We start from the raw sequence: 17,824 nt of genomic DNA, 5'->3' as shown, positions 1-17,824 counted from the left end.
ATGTACAGGACCTTCCCAGAAGGACCAATGGGAGGCTGCCACAGAAGTTGAGCACCTTCAGGACCTTCCTGGAGGACCAATGGGATCTGCTGCAGTATCTGAGCATGTGACCCTCAATGTCCAATGGGAGATCTTGCCCTGGGCATGCTCAGAAGGGGAAAATCAGGACTTAGTCCCAAAAGCATCTGTTCGCCGCTGCTCAGCACTGGCTTCAATGGCAGAAGCAGGAAAAGCAGCAGTAACCCTTTGCACATAGTGAGACTGAGCAAGACGCTGGGACCGACGTCTTCGATGTGCAGGCTCCACTGCAGCTGATGCAGAATGAGAGACCGCAGCAGACATGGCTTGAGATTCCCCCTGTGCAGCGGTGGGAACTCGACTCCTAACAGGGTCTGAATACTTTCCGTACCCACTATATTTTAGTCATTTACAACTTCCTCCAGTATACACACATTCTGCAAAGCTCCATCAGAATTGCTCCTTAAATTCATAGATTTATGCATTTCTATTTATATTCCCCTTGCTTCACAATAGGAGGAAGATGTTAGATGTTTTACAAAGATGATGAACATACATTATTATTATTATTATTATTATTATTATTATTATCATTATTATTATTATTATTTTGTGGCCTAATTTTAAATTATACAATAAGAATCTATATGGGATGGCGCAAGTGATTTTTGTAAACAAAGAGGTATTTGCTGCAAACAGGACAACACCACAAGATTGTCAATTCATAAACATCTTTCATACTACATAGTTTGCGCTAAAAATACCTTTTAAGGTTGTAAAGGTAAGACATACAGTATTTATTGAGGTTAAAGACACCTTCTGGACTTAATTAACTAGGCATTCAGGATAATACTTGGACTAATTTGTTTTTATACTTTCCGATCATGGTATTTTGAAACAGTTGATTGATTGAATTTAGATTCTAATTGTACCCTTAATAAATATGTCTTTTACTTTTACAACCTTAAAAGGTAATTTTAGCGCAAACTATGTAGTATGAAAGATAATTTTAAAATATAATGGCTAATAGTTTCCCATTATTAGTTATTGAAGAAAAAGAAAACCACTTTGTCGTATTCGTTGTTTATTTATTTTTTGACAGCAGTCCCAATAAAGCGATTGCCAGAAATATTTGGATCAATTGCAAAGAGATTGACAGAATCATTGAAATCATAAAAAAATCCTTTCGAATATTGTCTTGGTTGACTGCTTCTATCTTTTTGTTATGCTGTCACTAGAAGCAATTAAAGCAGAAAAAAGCAATATTGTGCTCTGTACCCTTAATTTTGCTTGACTTTTGTGAAAGAGGAAATGGAAATTATCCCAGACAAGAGCTGAAATGCCTGTTTGACAGCTCCAAAAAAAAATACAAATGCAGCTTGACCTTATCACCCAGCATGGAAACCAGCTTGATGATCTAATCAAATGGTTTGAAAGAAATGCGATCTATGTTCACCTGGCATACAAGATGTTGATGTTAATAATAGTTATCAGCTGATGAATTGGGATCAACATTAGAGACAGAAAATTACTCAGAATATTTCACAACATTTGTTGAAGTGCTAAATCATACAATATTAACTCTTATTTTAATTAAATTACAAATTCTGCCTATTGAATCCTGTGTAAAGAAGTAAGGAGATGGCTGACACCCTGTGAAGACATTGAGTGGTGTGAAAAAGTCTTTGCCCCTTCCTGATTTTCTATTCTTTTGCATGTTTCTCACACTTAAATGTTTCAATTCACCATACAAATTTAAATATTAGACAAAGATAACACAAGTAAGCACAAATGCAGTATTAAATGAAGTTCTTTATTATTAATAAGGAAAAATATATCCAAACCTTCAGGGCCCATGTGAAAAAGTGATTGCACCCTAATCTTAATAACTGGTTGGGCTACCCTTAGTAGCAACAACTGCAATCAAACGTTTGCGATAACTGGCACTGAGTCTTTTACAACGCTCTCTAGGAATTTTGGCCCATCTTTGCAGATTTGTTTTCTGAGCATGAACTGCTTTTTCAAGGTCATACCCCAGCATCTCAATTGGATTAAGGTCAGGACTTTGACTAGGCCACTCCAAAATCTTAATATTGTTTTTCTTAAGCTATTCAGAGGTGGACTTTTTGGAGTGTTTTTGATCATCCTGCAGCATTTCCCAAGTGTTCTTCAGCTTGATGTCACGGACAGATGGTCGGACATTCACCTTACTGATTTTTTTGGTAGACAGCAGGATTCATGGTTCCATTTACCACAGCTAGTCTTCTAGGTCCTGAAGCAGCAAAACAGCACCAGACCATCACACTACTACCACCGTATTTTACTTTTGGTGTCATGTTCCATTTCTGAAATTCTGTGCTACTTCTACATCACATGTAATGGGACATACACCTCCCAAAAAGATCAACTTTTGTCTTGTCAGTCCAAAGAGTATTCTCCAATAATTATTGGGGATCATCAAGATGTTTTCTGGCAAAACTGAGATAAGCCTTTATGTTCTTATTGCTTATCAGTGGTTTTCGTCTAGGAACTCTACCACGCATGCCATATTTGCCCACTCTCTTTCTTATGGTAGAGTCATGAACACTGACCTTAACTGAGGCAACTGATGCCTGCAGTTCCATAGATGTTGCTGTGGGGTCTTTTGTGAACTCTTTGGCGAGGCATTGCTGTGCAATTGGGGTTATTTTGGTAGGTTGGCCACTCCTGTCCTGTGAAGGTTCACCACTGTTCTATGTTTTCACTGTTTGTAGATAAATATTGAGTCCTGTTGACAATATAATTGGGGCCACACATAATGACCCAACTGTCACTCCTTTTAGAAGTGGCGTCGCTTCATCATTTATGCACCAGGCATGTGGTTTATGTTTACCATGATGGAATAGTCAAAGATGTTGAATCCTCGTAATACAGCTCAAGTCCCCACAATCTTACAAATATTGAATAAAAAGCATTAAATGAAATAAAGAAAATGGAATGATGTTGTAAGTCGGAAGTCAGACAAAGGAGGTCATTTGTTTCTATTAACAAAAGAAGCCTACATAACGGAAGCATTGCGGCAATTGACCGATTTGTTATTCAACAATGTTCTAGAGGGGGATCCCACTAGTAAATATAAAAATCAATTAAGGTCACTATTGAGGAAATATGTAGACAAAGCCATACTTCCTTAAAAAACTAGCTGAAAAATTGTTGCCTGAATTTCCCGAGAAACCATATTGGTATTACATCCCAAAAATCCATAAATCATCTACTAAACTTCCCGGTTGTCCAATCATTTCAGGAGTATGTTCTCTCACTAAACCTCTGTCAGAAGATTTGGACTGGCTTCTGAAACCCATTTTGAATAATATTCCTTCTTACATAAAGAGTACTGGTGTTTTTTGATGCAATTAATGAAATTGAAAGACAGAAAGATTTTTCTTTAGCCTCTATTGATGTAGTCAAACTGTATACCTGAATCTCACAGCATTTGGGGATTGAGGTGATTAAACATTTCTTGAAAAAAAACAGATAAAAGTGAAAACTACATACTTTTTGTTACTGAAGCTTTGAATTTCGTATTATCACTAGTGATGAGCGAACGTGCTCGCCACTAGTCATTACTCACCCGAGTATCCCTATGCTCGGTGTACTCGGTGAAAAATATACAGTGTATTCTGTCAGACTGAGGCCTGTTTAAAAATCATAGCTTGTCAGGCATACGTAGCATAGTTGTGTGTGCTAGCTTTGTGCTACTGTTTTTTAGTGTGTGTTTTAAATTCACCAAAAAAGGCCTCATATATGTGCGTGCTCCAAGTTTGGGCATTTTAGGCCATTTTTCCACTGCTTTTGCTGTCTGTTGCTCTAATTATATTGTTAGACTGACGGAACGCACTAAGAAAGAGGATATAGATGCGTTCGCAGTCTGGGGTCCACCGTACAGGTGAAAACCTGCTGCTAGTAAATTGCAGACTATATGGCGGTACTCTAAAGTACACACACGTGGGTTCAACCTCACCCAGCATGGAGGAAGCAATCCTATTACGTCACAGGACCGCGGTACCGCACATAAAGCGCGAGCAAGTAGTCAGCGAACTTTATCCCAACTGGGATTGAAGTCCGATTAGACCCTTGCTGGCACTACACCGCAACTGGGTGTGTAAGGAAACAGGATAGTATGATATAGGCACAGAAGTGCGAGCAATGCCGCACTGACGGACACCACTAACCACCCAGGCTTGGGTATGGAAAGCGCTAGACAAGCGCACGGTGCCGTACAGGCGAACACAGCAACTGGACGCTGTAGTGTGTGTATTGCACAGATGATTAGTCGGGCGCTAGATAGCTACGAACATCCGCGAGCAGTCAACAACTCTAGGGAGGGATATTTAGGAGCTTTTATCCATCGACATACATCCATCTACACACACATATAATTTCAAAACAATACTAGCGCATGGCCGTGCGGTCATGCGCAGTTTATATAGTTGCAGGACAGGAAGTGGCTACAGAACTTTTGCCCTTCCAAGACCTGCCAAAAGGACCAATGGAATGTGCCGCAGAGACTGAGCACATGACCCTCGATCTCCAACGGGAGATCTTGCCCTGGGCATGCTCAGTGTGTGCAGACAAGGACTTAGTCCCAGAGAAGTCCGCTCGCCGCTGACCAGCACTAACTTTAATGGCAGAAGCTGGAGAAGCAGCAGTAACTTTTAGAACAGAGTGAGATTGAGCAAGACGCTGGGACCGACGTCTTCGCTGAGCATACTCCACTGCGGCTGGACAGGAATGGGAGACCGCAGCAGAGATGGCTCGAGATTCCCCCTGTGCAGCAGAGGAAACTCGACTCCTAACATTACCCCCCCTCCTAGGGCCCCCCCTCCTTGGGCCTCGCTACGCTCGAAGGCAGCAATAAGCTGCGGAGCCCGAATGTGCTCAGCAGGCTCCCAGGATCTATCCTCAGGACCGTAACCCCTCCAGTCCACCAAATAAATTTTTTTGCCACGAACCACCTTAAACCCCAAGATAGCGTTCACCTTGTAATCATCCGTAGACAAACCCGACGTCCCAGTAGAAGACTCAGAAAACCGGGACATGTAAACGGGCTTAATGAGGGACACATGAAAGGTGTCGGTGATACCAAGGCGTGGAGGAAGGGCCAGACGGTAAACCACAGGATTAACCTGTTCGAGGACCTTAAAAGGACCTAAGTAGCAAGGTGCAAACTTGGTAGACTCAACTCGCAGCCTGATGTTACGGGCGGAGAGCCACACCAAATCGCCAGGAGCAAAGGTTGGAGCAGGGCGCCGATGTGCATCGGCGGAGGACCTCATTCTCTCCTTGGAAGCCCGAATGGCATCCTGAGTGCGATCCCAAATGTCCCGTGCCTCCACAGCCCAGTCTGCCACCCTGGAATCGGCTGAAGACACGGGCATGGGCACAGGTACCCGCGGATGCTGACCATAGTCATAGGAGGAATGGAGTCTGTCCAGTGGAGTCAGCGACAGCATTGTTAAGAGCAAACTCCGCCCATGGTAGCAAAGAAGACCAGTCATCTTGCTTAGCAGAAACAAAATATCGCAGATATGTGACCAAGGTCTGGTTGGCTCTCTCCACCAACCCATTCGTCTCAGGATGATATGCCGAAGAGAGATTTAACTCGATACTGAGAAGACGACAAAGCTCTCTCCAGAACCGAGACGCAAACTGGGGACCCCGGTCACTGACAATTTTGTCTGGCATACCATGAAGACGGAAGATGTGTTTAACAAACAGCGCTGCTAAGGCCCGTGCAGAAGGTAGCCGAGGAAGCGGCACCAAATGCACCATTTTAGAAAAATGGTCGGTGATTACCCAAATAATGGTACAGCCACGAGACTTGGGCAGACCCACTACAAAGTCCATCCCAACCATCTCCCAGGGCCTGTCTGCCACCGGCAGAGGATATAACAAACCAGCTGGCCGTTGACGGAGAGACTTATTCTTGGCACAAGAGACACATGCTCGAACATAGTCTTTGACGTCACGAACCATATGTGGCCACCAGTACATTCTCGCCAGCAACTCAGATGTCCTCTTTGCCCCAAAATGTCCACCCACTCTGGACGAATGAGCCCAAGAGAGAACCTCCGGTCGCAAATTGATGGGAACAAAAGTCTTGCCCGGGGGCACAGACTCCAGCGAAACCGGAGCCACGGTTCTCAGACTCTCCGAAGGGACAATGAGCCGAGGCTCATCCTCTTCCTCCTCAGATGACACAAAGGAGCGAGAGAGGGCGTCAGCACGAATGTTCTTCTCCCCGGCGAGATAATGTAGAGTAAAGTGGAACCGGGAGAAAAACAAGGACCATCTGGCCTGACGAGAATTCAGCCGCTGGGCTGTTTGTAGATAGACCAAATTTTTGTGGTCTGTGAATACTTGGAGTGGAAATCGAGCACCCTCCAGGAGATGTCTCCACTCCGAAAAGGCCAACTTCATTGCCAGCAACTCCCTATCCCCGATGGAGTAATTTCTCTCTGCTGGTGTGAAAGTCTTTGAGAAGAAGAAGCATGGGTGCTTCCGACCTTGAGCATCCTTTTGATAGAGGACTGCTCCAGCACCAACGGATGAGGCATCCACCTCCAAGAGGAATGGCTTATCCACATCGGGACGATGTAGGATGGGAGCGCTAGCAAAATGAGACTTTATAGAAGTAAAGGCCTTGGAGACCCCTTCGGACCACAATTTGGGATTCGCTCCCTTCTTGGAGAGGGATACCAAGGGAGCCACCAAAGTTGAGAAGTGAGGAATGAACTGGCGATAGTAATTTATGAACCCCATAAAGCGCTGCACCACTTTAAGAGAATGGGGTTCCTGCCAGTCCATCACTGCCTGTAGTTTGGCAGGATCCATAGCCAATCCCTGGGCCGAGATGATATAGCCCAGGAAAGGCAAGGACTCCTGCTCAAACACACACTTCTCCAACTTTGCATATAAGGAATTCGCCCGCAGGAGTTCGAAGACTCTGCCAACATCTCTCCGGTGGGAGTCAATATCTGGAGAGAAGATGAGAATATCATCCAGATAGACTACAACCGAGGTGGAAAGCATATCCCGGAAGATGTCGTTGACAAAGTCCTGAAAAACGGCTGGGGCATTACAGAGCCCGAAAGGCATCACCAGGTACTCATAGTGCCCATCCCTGGTATTGAAAGCCGTTTTCCATTCGTCCCCCTCACGGATGCGAATCAGGTTGTAGGCACCCCGCAGATCTAATTTGGTGAATATCTTAGCTCCCCTTAGCCTGTCAAAGAGCTCCGATATCAGGGGCAACGGGTATTTATTCTTAATAGTAATAGCATTAAGACCCCTGTAATCGATGCAAGGACGTAACTCCCCGTTCTTCTTCTGCACGAAGAAGAATCCCGCCCCTGCCGGTGACACCGACTTCCCTATAAACCCTCTTGCCAAATTCTCCTGAATGTATTGCGACATAGCCTCCGTCTCTGGGAGAGAGAGGGGATATACTCTTCCCCGAGGAGGTTCAGCCCCAGGCAAGAGATCAATAGGACAGTCGTAAGGGCGATGAGGCGGTAGGATCTCAGCAGCCTTCTTAGAGAATACGTCTGCATAACACCAATAGTATCTTGGAAGAGATGAAAGGTCTGCGGGTACCTCGGTAGTAGAAACCTGTACACACTCACTCACACACCTGCCCATACAAGACTTACTCCAACCCAATATTCTCCCTGAGGACCACTCAATATGTGGGGAGTGGAAACGGAGCCAGGGTATTCCCAGCAAGATCTCATCCATTCCCTCGGGAAGAACAAGAAGGGAAATAATCTCCTGGTGGGAAGGGGACATGGACAGCGAGAACGGAACGGTTTGGTGTGTGATTTGCAGAGGAAGTGTCGCTCCATTCACGACTCTAACTGTTACTGGTTTAGCGAGCATGACTAGTGGTATAGCATGATGTGAAGCAAAAGCAGAGGACATGAAGTTTCCCTCTGCTCCAGAATCCATGCAAAGCTCGACTGTTAGAGTGGAGGAGCCTAACAGGATTGTCCCTTTAAAGGACAGTTTGGAGGAGAATGTAGCAGTGTCTAGTGAACCTCCCCCAATGGTTACTAGACGCGATCGTTTCCCGACCGCCGCAGACACTTATTGGCGTAATGTCCAAGTTGTTGACAGTTTTTACAAACCACGGGTACTCGAGCGGCCTGAGACTTAGGTCCCGCTCGCGAAACCTCCATGGCCTCATGGGAATCTGACGCCAAGACAGGAGATTCAAGAGGTCTGGCGAAGGTTGGAGCCAGCCGAAACCTCTGCCTACACTGGGTCTACTCCAACCTCCGCTCGTGAAAACGGAGGTCGATGCGGGTAGATACAGAAATAAGTTCCTCCAGTGTGGCGGGTATCTCCCTAGTGGCCAAGGCGTCCTTCACATGGTCTGCCAGTCCCCTCCAGAACACCGGAATAAGAACTTTGTCTGGCCACTCTAACTCTGAAGCCAGAGTCCGGAACTGGATGGCAAACTGGCTGACCACGGACGAACCCTGTGTAATAGACAACAGTTGGAGTGCGGTGTCGTGGGTAACACGAGGTCCCAAAAAGACCTGCTTCAGAGTGTCCAAGAAGAGAGGAGCACTCTGTACCACCCGATCATCTCGCTCCCAAAGTGGCGTTGCCCACTCCAACGCCCTGCCCGACAAGAGAGACAGGATAAATCCCACTCTCGCCCGTTCCGTAGGGAAACGTGACGCCAGGAGCTCAAGATGTATGGAGCACTGGCTCTCGAATCCCCGACATTGTTTACTGTCGCCAGCAAACTTGTCAGGAAGCGGAAGACGGGATAAAGTCGGAGCAGGGGTGGCAGCGGACAGACTGGCTGCAGCTACACTTGCAGCCTGAACAGCTACAGCAGTGACATCCACAGCTGAGGTTGTACGCTCAAGAGCCGCCAACCTTCCCTCCAGCTGCTGGATGTACCTCTGTAATCGCTGGTCGTCCGCCATTTACTAGCCAGACCCTGGCGCTAGTATTATGTTAGACTGACAGAACGCACTAAGAAAGAGGATATAGATGCGTTCGCAGTCCGGGGTACACCGTACAGGTGAAAACCTGCTGCTAGTAAATTGCAGACTATATGGCGGTACTCTAAAGTACACACACGTGGGTTCAACCTCACCCAGCATGGAGGAAGCAATCCTGTTACGTCACAGGACCGCGGTACCGCACATAAAGCGCGAGCAAGTAGTCAGCGAACTTTATCCCAACTGGGATTGAAGTCCGATTAGACCCTTGCTGGCACTACACCGCAACTGTGTGTGTAAGGAAACATGATAGTATGATATAGGCACAGAAGTGCGAGCAATGCCGCACTGACGGACACCACTAACCACCCAGGCTTGGGTATGGAAAGCGCTAGACAAGCGCACGGTGCCGTACAGGCGAACACAGCAACTGGACGCTGTAGTGTGTGTATTGCACAGATGATTAGTCGGGCGCTAGATAGCTACGAACATCCGCGAGCAGTCAACAACTCTAGGGAGGGATATTTAGGAGCTTTTATCCATCAACATACATCCATCTACACACACACATATAATTTCAAAACAATACTAGCACATGGCCGTGCGGTCATGCGCAGTTTATATAGTTGCAGGACAGGAAGTGGCTACAGAACTTTTGCCCTTCCAAGACCTGTCAAAAGGACCAATGGAATGTGCCGCAGAGACTGAGCACATGACCCTCGATCTCCAACGGGAGATCTTGCCCTGGGCATGCTCAGTGTGTGCAGACAAGGACTTAGTCCCAGAGAAGTCCGCTCGCCGCTGACCAGCACTGACTTTAATGGCAGAAGCGGGAGAAGCAGCAGTAACTCTTAGAACAGAGTGAGATTGAGCAAGACGCTGGGACCGACGTCTTCGCTGAGCAGACTCCACTGCGGCTGGACAGGAATGGGAGACCGCAGCAGAGATGGCTCGAGATTCCCCCTGTGCAGGAGCGGGAACTCGACCCCTAACATATATACAGCACTGTTTGGCATTTAAAAAATAACAGGCCACATATTTGCCAGTGTGGTATTTCCGTGACAGCCCTCATATATCTGCGTGCTCCAAGTTTGGGCATTGTAGGCCGGTGGACCACTTTTTTTGCTGTCTGTTGCTCTAATTATATACAGCACTATTTAGCATAAAAAAATATAAAAAGTCCACATATTTGACAGTGTGGTATTTTCGTGACAGCCCTCATATATCTGCGTGCTCCAAGTTTGGGCATTGTAGGCCGGTGTACCACTTTTTTTTGCTGTCTGATACTCTAATGATATACAGCACTATTTTGCATAAATTAACTTCATAAAAAAGCCCCCCAAAATTGAATTCAGGATGTAGAACAACACATGGTGGTTTGTAGAGGGAGCGTAAGTGGCTGTCCCAGTGAGGAGGAAATAAGTGCGCAGGTCCCCGCAGCTCCAGCGGGACACCCCACAAGGGGGAGAAAGACTTGCAACAGGAACAGAATAGCCGGTCTCAGGAGCGCAGAAGGAGAACACAGACACTAGTTAGGGTAAAACCACAACGTGTTTCAACGGCGTGCGCTGTCTTCTTCAGGTGGATATTTATTAATGATATGCAAGAAAGCAGTATTTAACCTTACAAGGACAAATCACAGAACAGTGGTAATTACATATGCAAATGTAACATGCAAAAAGTGGGCATATATCATTTATTACGACATTTTAGCAGCAGAGCAGCAAATATAACATACAGATTGTGGGCATGTATCATTTGTTAAAAGATTTTAGCAGCAACAAATTTCCTAATAAAAACCAATTAGAAGAAAAATAAGAAAAAAACTTTGATAATTATTTTTACTTTTTATTCTTATTTTTCTTTTAATTGTTTTTTATTTGGTTTTTACATTTGCATATGTAATTACCGCTGTTTTGTGATTTGTCCTTGTAAGGTTATCATTAATTAATATCCACCTGAAGAATATGGCGCACGCCATTGAAATGCGTTGTGGTTTTACCCTAACTGGTGTCTGTGTTCTCCTTCTGTGCTCCTGAGACCGGCTATTCTGTTCCTTTTGCAAAAATTGAATACAGTCTGTTATGTCAGGCTGAGGCCTACCTGGTGTTTGGGTTTGAAAAATTGTAGATTTGCAGGCATACTGATCAGATATTATTTCGCTACTAATAAATACATTTGTGTTGAGCATTTGAAATCGTGCAGTAGTCTGTTATGATCTGGTGGCCTAGGAGCAGCATGAGACGTCCTCTGGAGAAGGTGGTACCTGTACTGACCGCAGACCCTGAACTTAGCACCGCAACTAGAAGTAGCCGTGGCATGTACCTAACACTCCCTAGACACCTCGACACAGCCTAAGAACTAACTTCCCCTAAAGATAGAAACGGGAAGACTATCTTGCCTCAGAGAAAATCCCCAAAGGATAGACAGCCCCCCAAAAATATTGACTATGAGAGGAGAGGGAAATGACATACGCAGACTGAAATCAGGATTTAGCAAAGGAGGCCTTTCTAGCTAAAAAGAAAGAATAGGACAGAGTACTATGCGGTCAGTATTAAAACACTAGAAAATATCCACCACAGAAAATACAAATCTCCACATCTGACTAAAGACATCGAGGGTATATCTGCATCTCCAGAGATACAGCTTGGCTGCAAAAAATCCCTACACCGACAAAGCTGGACAAGACAAAACAAGAAAATGCACTGAACTATAAGGCCCACAGCATGTGGACAGCAAAAACAAAGCCAGAACTTATCTTTGTTGAAAAGAACAGCAAAACAGGAGAGACCAGGTAGGGATGTGAATCCTCCAAAAACAATGGACAACTGGCACTGACTAAAGGATCAAGCAAGACTAAATAGCCCAGTCCAAATTGCAATAAGTGGACACACCTGATAAATGCTGCGATCCAAACACAGCAGCACTACCACTCATAACCACCGGAGGGAGCCCAAGAGCAGAATTCACAACAGTACCCCCCCTTGAGGAGGGGTCACCAAACCCTCTCCAGAGCCCCCAGGCCGATCAGGACGAGCCAAATGAAAGGCACGAACCAAATCGTCAGCATGAACATCAGAGGCAACAACCCAAGAATTATCCTCCTGGCCATAACCTTTCCATTTGACAAGATACTGAAGCTTCCGCCTCAAAAAACGAGAATGCAAAATCTTCTCAACCACATACTCCAACTCCCCATCAATCAACAGCGGGGCCGGAGGATCAACAGAGGGAACAACGGGCACCACATTCTTCCGCAACAAAGATCTATGGAAAACATTATGGATGGAAAAAGAGGCTGGAAGGGCCAAACGAAAAGACACTGGATTGATAATCTCAGAAATCCTATAAGGACCAATAAACCGAGGCTTGAACTTAGGGGAAGAAACCTTCATGAGAACATGACGGGAAGACAACCAGACCAAATCCCCAACCCGAAGCCGGGAACCAACACACCGACGATGACTAGCAAAACGCTGAGCCTCCTCCTGAGACAACACCAAATTGTCCACCACATGAGCCCAAATTTGCTGCAGCCTGTCAACCACAGAATCCACACCAGGACAATCAGAAGGCTCAACCTGCCCTGAAGAAAAACGAGGATGAAAACCAAAATTACAAAAAAAAGGCGAAACCAAGGTAGCAGAACTAGCCCGATTATTAAGGGCAAACTTGGCCAATGGCAAGAAAGCCACCCAATCATCCTGATCAGCAGACACAAAGCATCTCAAATAAGTTTCCAAAGTCTGATTAGTTCGCTCGGTTTGGCCATTTGTCTGAGAATGAAAGGCGGAAGAAAAAGACATATCAATGCCCAGCCTAGCACAAATGGCCCGCCAAAACCTAAAAACAAACTGGGAACCTCTATCGGACACAATATTCTCCGGAATGCCATGCAAACGAACCACATGCTGAAAAAACAATGGAACCAAATCAGAAGAGGAAGGCAATTTAGGCAAAGGTACCAAATGAACCATCTTAGAAAACCAATCACAAACCACCCAGAATAACTGACATCCTCTGGGAAACTGGAAGATCTGAAATAAAATCCATAGAAATATGCGTCCAAGGCCTCTCAGGGATCAGCAAAGGCAGAAGCAACCCACTAGCACGGGAACAACAAGGCTTGGCCTGCGCACAAGTCCCACAGGACTGCACAAAAGAACGCACATCCCGCGACAAAGAAGGCCACCAAAAGGACCTAGCAACCAAATCTCTGGTACCAAAAATTCCAGGATGGCCAGCCAACACAGAACAATGTACCACAGAAATCACTTTACTAGTCCATCTATCAGGAACAAACAGTTTCCCCACTGGACAGCGGTCAGGTTTATCAGCCTGAAATTCCTGAAGAGCCCGTCGTAAATCAGAGGAGATGGCAGAAAGAATCACCCCTTCCTTCAGAATGCCGACCGGCTCAAGGACCCCAGGAGAATCAGGCAAAAAACTCCTAGAGAAGGCATCAGCCTTAACATTCTTAGAACCCGGAAGATACGAGACCACAAAATCAAAACGGGAGAAAAACAGGGACCATCGAGCCTGTCTAGGGTTCAGTCGTTTGGCAGACTCGAGGTAAATCAGATTCTTATGATCGGTCAGGACCACAATACAGTGATTGGCCCCCTCAAGCCAATGTCGCCACTCCTCAAATGCCCACTTCATAGCCAACAACTCCCGATTGCCGACATCATAATTGCGTACCGCAGGCGAAAACTTCCGAGAAAAGAAGGCACACGGTTTAATCAAGGAACCATCAGAATTCCTCTGAGACAAAACGGCCCCTGCCCCAATCTCAGACGCGTCAACCTCAACCTGAAATGGAAGAGAAACATCCGGCTGACGCAACACAGGGGCAGAAGTAAATCGGCGTTTAAGCTCCTGAAAGGCAGAAACAGCCACGGAGGACCAATTCGTTACATCAGCGCCTTTCTTTGTCAAATCGGTCAGAGGTTTAACCACACTGGAGAAGTTGGCAATGAAACGACGGTAAAAATTAGCAAAGCCGAAGAATTTCTGAAGGCTCTTCACGGATGTGGGCTTAATCCAATCATGAATGGCCTGAACCTTAACCGGATCCATTTCTATAGATGAGGGAGAAAAAATGAAGCCCAAAAAAGAAACCTTCTGCACTCCAAAGAGGCACTTCGACCCCTTCACAAATAAAGCATTATCACGGAGGATCTGAAATACCATCCTGACCTGTTTCACATGAGACTCCCAATCATCGGAAAAAATCAAAATATCATCCAAATATACAATCATGAATTTATCCAGATAACTCCGAAAGATATCATGCATGAAAGACTGGAACACAGATGGGGCATTAGAGAGTCCGAATGGCATCACAAGGTATTCAAAATGGCCTTCGGGCATATTAAATGCAGTTTTCCATTCGTCACCCTGCTTAATACGAACAAGATTATAAGCCCCTCGAAGGTCAATCTTAGTAAACCAACTAGCCCCCTTAATCCTAGCAAACAAATCAGTAAGCAAAGGCAAAGGGTATTGAAATTTGACCGTGATCTTATTCAAGAGGTGATAATCAATACAGGGTCTCAAAGAGCCATCCTTCTTGGCAACAAAAAAAAACCTGCTCCCAATGGTGAAGAAGATGGCCGAATATGCCCCTTCTCCAAAGACTCCTTAATATAGCTCCGCATGCGGCATGTTCTGGCACAGACAGGTTGAAAAGTCGGCCCTTAGGGAACTTACAACCTGGAATCAAGTCAATAGCACAATCACAGTCCCTATGCGGTGGAAGGGAACTGGATATGGGCTCATCGAATACATCCTGGAAATCTGACAAAAACTCAGGAATTTCAGAAGAGGGGGAAGAGGAAATTGACATCAAAGGAACGTGACCATGAACCCCCTGACAACCCCAACTAGTCACAGACATAGATTTCCAGCACGGTGGCTCAGTGGATAGCACTGCAGCCTTGCAGCGCTGGGGTCCTGGGTTCGAATCCCACCCAGGACAACATCTGCAAAGAGTTTGTATGTTCTCTCCGTGTTTGCGTGGGTTTCCTCCGGGTACTCCGGTTTCCTCCCACATTCCAAAGACATACTGATAGGGAATCTAGATTGTGAGCCCCATCGGGGACAGTGATGATAACGTGTGCAAACTGTAAAGCGCTGCGGAATACGTTAGCGCTATATAAAAATAAAGATTATTATTATTTCCAATCTAACACCGGATTATGTACCTGTAACCATGGAAAACCCAGCACAATAGCATCATGCAAATTATGCAACACCAGAAAATGACAATCTTCCTGATGGGCTGGCGCCATGCACATGGTCAGCTGTGTCCAAAACTGAGGTTTATTTTTAGCCAACGGTGTAGCATCAATGCCCGTTAAAGGAATAGGGTTCTGCAAAGGCTGCAAGGGGAAACCACAACGTCTGGCAAATTCTAAGTCCATTAAGTTCAGAGCGGCGCCTGAATCCACAAATGCCATGACAGAAAATGATGATAATGAGCAGATCAAGGTCACAGATAACAGAAATTTAGGTTGTACAGTACTGATGGTAACAGAACTAGCGATTCCCTTTGTACGCTTAGGGCAATCAGAAATAACATGAGCAGAATCGCCGCCATAAAAACACAACCTATTCTGACGCCTGAATCTTTGTCGTTCAGCTCTAGACAAAATCCTATCACACTTTATTGGCTCAGGGCTGCGCTCGGAGGACAACGCCACAGTGTGCACAACTCTGCGCTCGCGCAAGCGCCGATCAATCTGAATGGCCAGAGACATAGAATCACTCAGGCCAGCAGGCGTGGTGAACCCCACCATAACATCTTTAACAGATTCAGAAAGACCCTTTCTGAAAATTGCCACCAAGGCATCCTCATTCCATTTAGTCAATACAGACCATTTTCTAAATTTCTGGCAATACGATTCTGCCGCTTCTTGACCCTGACACAGGGCCAACAAGGTCTTCTCTGCATGATCCACTGAATTAGGTTCATCATACAATAACCCTAGCGCCTGAAAAAAGGTGTCTACATTAAGCAAAGCAGGATTCCCAGATTCCAGGGAAAATGCCCAATCCTGAGGGTCACCACGCAGCAGGGAAATAACAATTTTAACCTGCTGAATGGGATCACCAGAAGAACGGGGTTTCAGAGCAAAAAACAGTTTACAGTTATTTTTAAAGCTCAAAAATTTGGACCTGTCCCCAAAAAACAAATCAGGAGTTGGAATTCTAGGCTCTAAAACTGGAGTCTGAACGATATACTCGGAAATACCCTGTACTCTAGCAGCAAGTTGGTCCACACGAGAAACCAATTCCTGAACCTCCATGCCAGCACCAAACTCCTGAGCCACCCAGAGGGAAAGAGGGAAGGAAAGACAAAACAGACTACAGAAAAAAAAATGGCTCAGCACTTTTCTTCCCTTCTTTTGAGATGCGTTTAACTCATTGTTGGCCAGTTGTACTGTTATGATCTGGTGGCCTAGGAGCAGCATGAGACGTACTCTGGAGAAGGTGGTACCTGTACTGACTGCAGACCCTGAACTTAGCACCGCAACTAGAAGTAGCCGTGGGATATACCTAACACTCCCTAGACACCTCGACACAGCCTAAGAACTAACTTCCCCTAAAGATAGAAACGGGAAGACTATCTTGCCTCAGAGAAAATCCCCAAAGGATAGACAGCCCCCCACAAATATTGACTGTGAGAGGAGAGGGAAATGACATACGCAGACTGAAATCAGGATTTAGCAAAGGAGGCCTTTCTAGCTAAAAAGAAAGAATAGGACAGAGTACTATGCAGTCAGTATTAAAACACTAGAAAATATCCACCACAGAAAATACAAATCTCCACATCTGACTAAATACATGGAGGGTATATCTGCATCTCCAGAGATACAGCTTGGCTGCAAAAAATCCCTACACAGACAAAGCTGGACAAGACAAAACAAGAAAATGCACTGAACTATAAGGTCCACAGCATGTGGACAGCAAAACCAAAGCCAGAACTTATCTTTGTTGAAAAGAACAGCAAAACAGGAGAGACCAGGTAGGGATGTGAATCCTCCAACAACAATGGACAACTGGCACTGACTAAAGGATCAAGCAAGACTAAATAGCCCAGTCCAAATTGCAATAAGTGGACACACCTGATAAATGCTGCGATCCAAAGACAGCAGCACTACCACTCATAACCACTGGAGAGAGCTCAAGAGCAGAATTCACAACAGTAGTCCATTTAAAGTGGGTAAGGCAAGGCGCAAGGGATGGGGAAGTTGAAGTGATGCTTATGGTGCATGCAGAGGACGAGGCCGTTGCAAAGTGAAAGTGGGCCACAACAAAGATCCACATCTTCTCATTTGACCTTCCTGTCCCAGTTTCTAGGGGACCACATCACACCACTATTGAAGCCAAAGCAGAGTGAAACGGTTGTTGGTTGGATAGCGGATAATGCTTCCAGTCACTTAGCCACCACCACCACCATGTCTTCCACACGGTCAAGTCTGAGTAGCTGTGAGTGTGGCCCGGATATTCCTCACCCTCATCCTCCTTCCTCCCACCATGCCCAGTGCCCTGAGACAACTGATCCCACACTTGGACACTCTGAAGAGCTGTTCAGTTTTCCATTTCAAGATTCCGAACTCTCGGTCAGTCAACTTGACGCGGGGACAGAGGAGATCGCATGTACAGATGCCCAAAGCTTTGACCGGCCCCGGACACACTAAGGTGATGGAGGGAAAGTGTCAGAAGAGGTGGACAATGTTGAGACACAATTGCCAGAAAGTCAGGAGGAGGAGCAGGGTGCAGATGTGGAAAACGAGGTGATGGAT

This window comes from Ranitomeya imitator, chromosome 3, assembly GCF_032444005.1.
Source record: "Ranitomeya imitator isolate aRanImi1 chromosome 3, aRanImi1.pri, whole genome shotgun sequence".
Classification (NCBI taxonomy): Eukaryota; Metazoa; Chordata; class Amphibia; order Anura; family Dendrobatidae; genus Ranitomeya; species Ranitomeya imitator.
The sequence above is the reverse complement of the archived record's forward strand: the minus strand, read 5'-3'. Positions refer to the sequence as shown.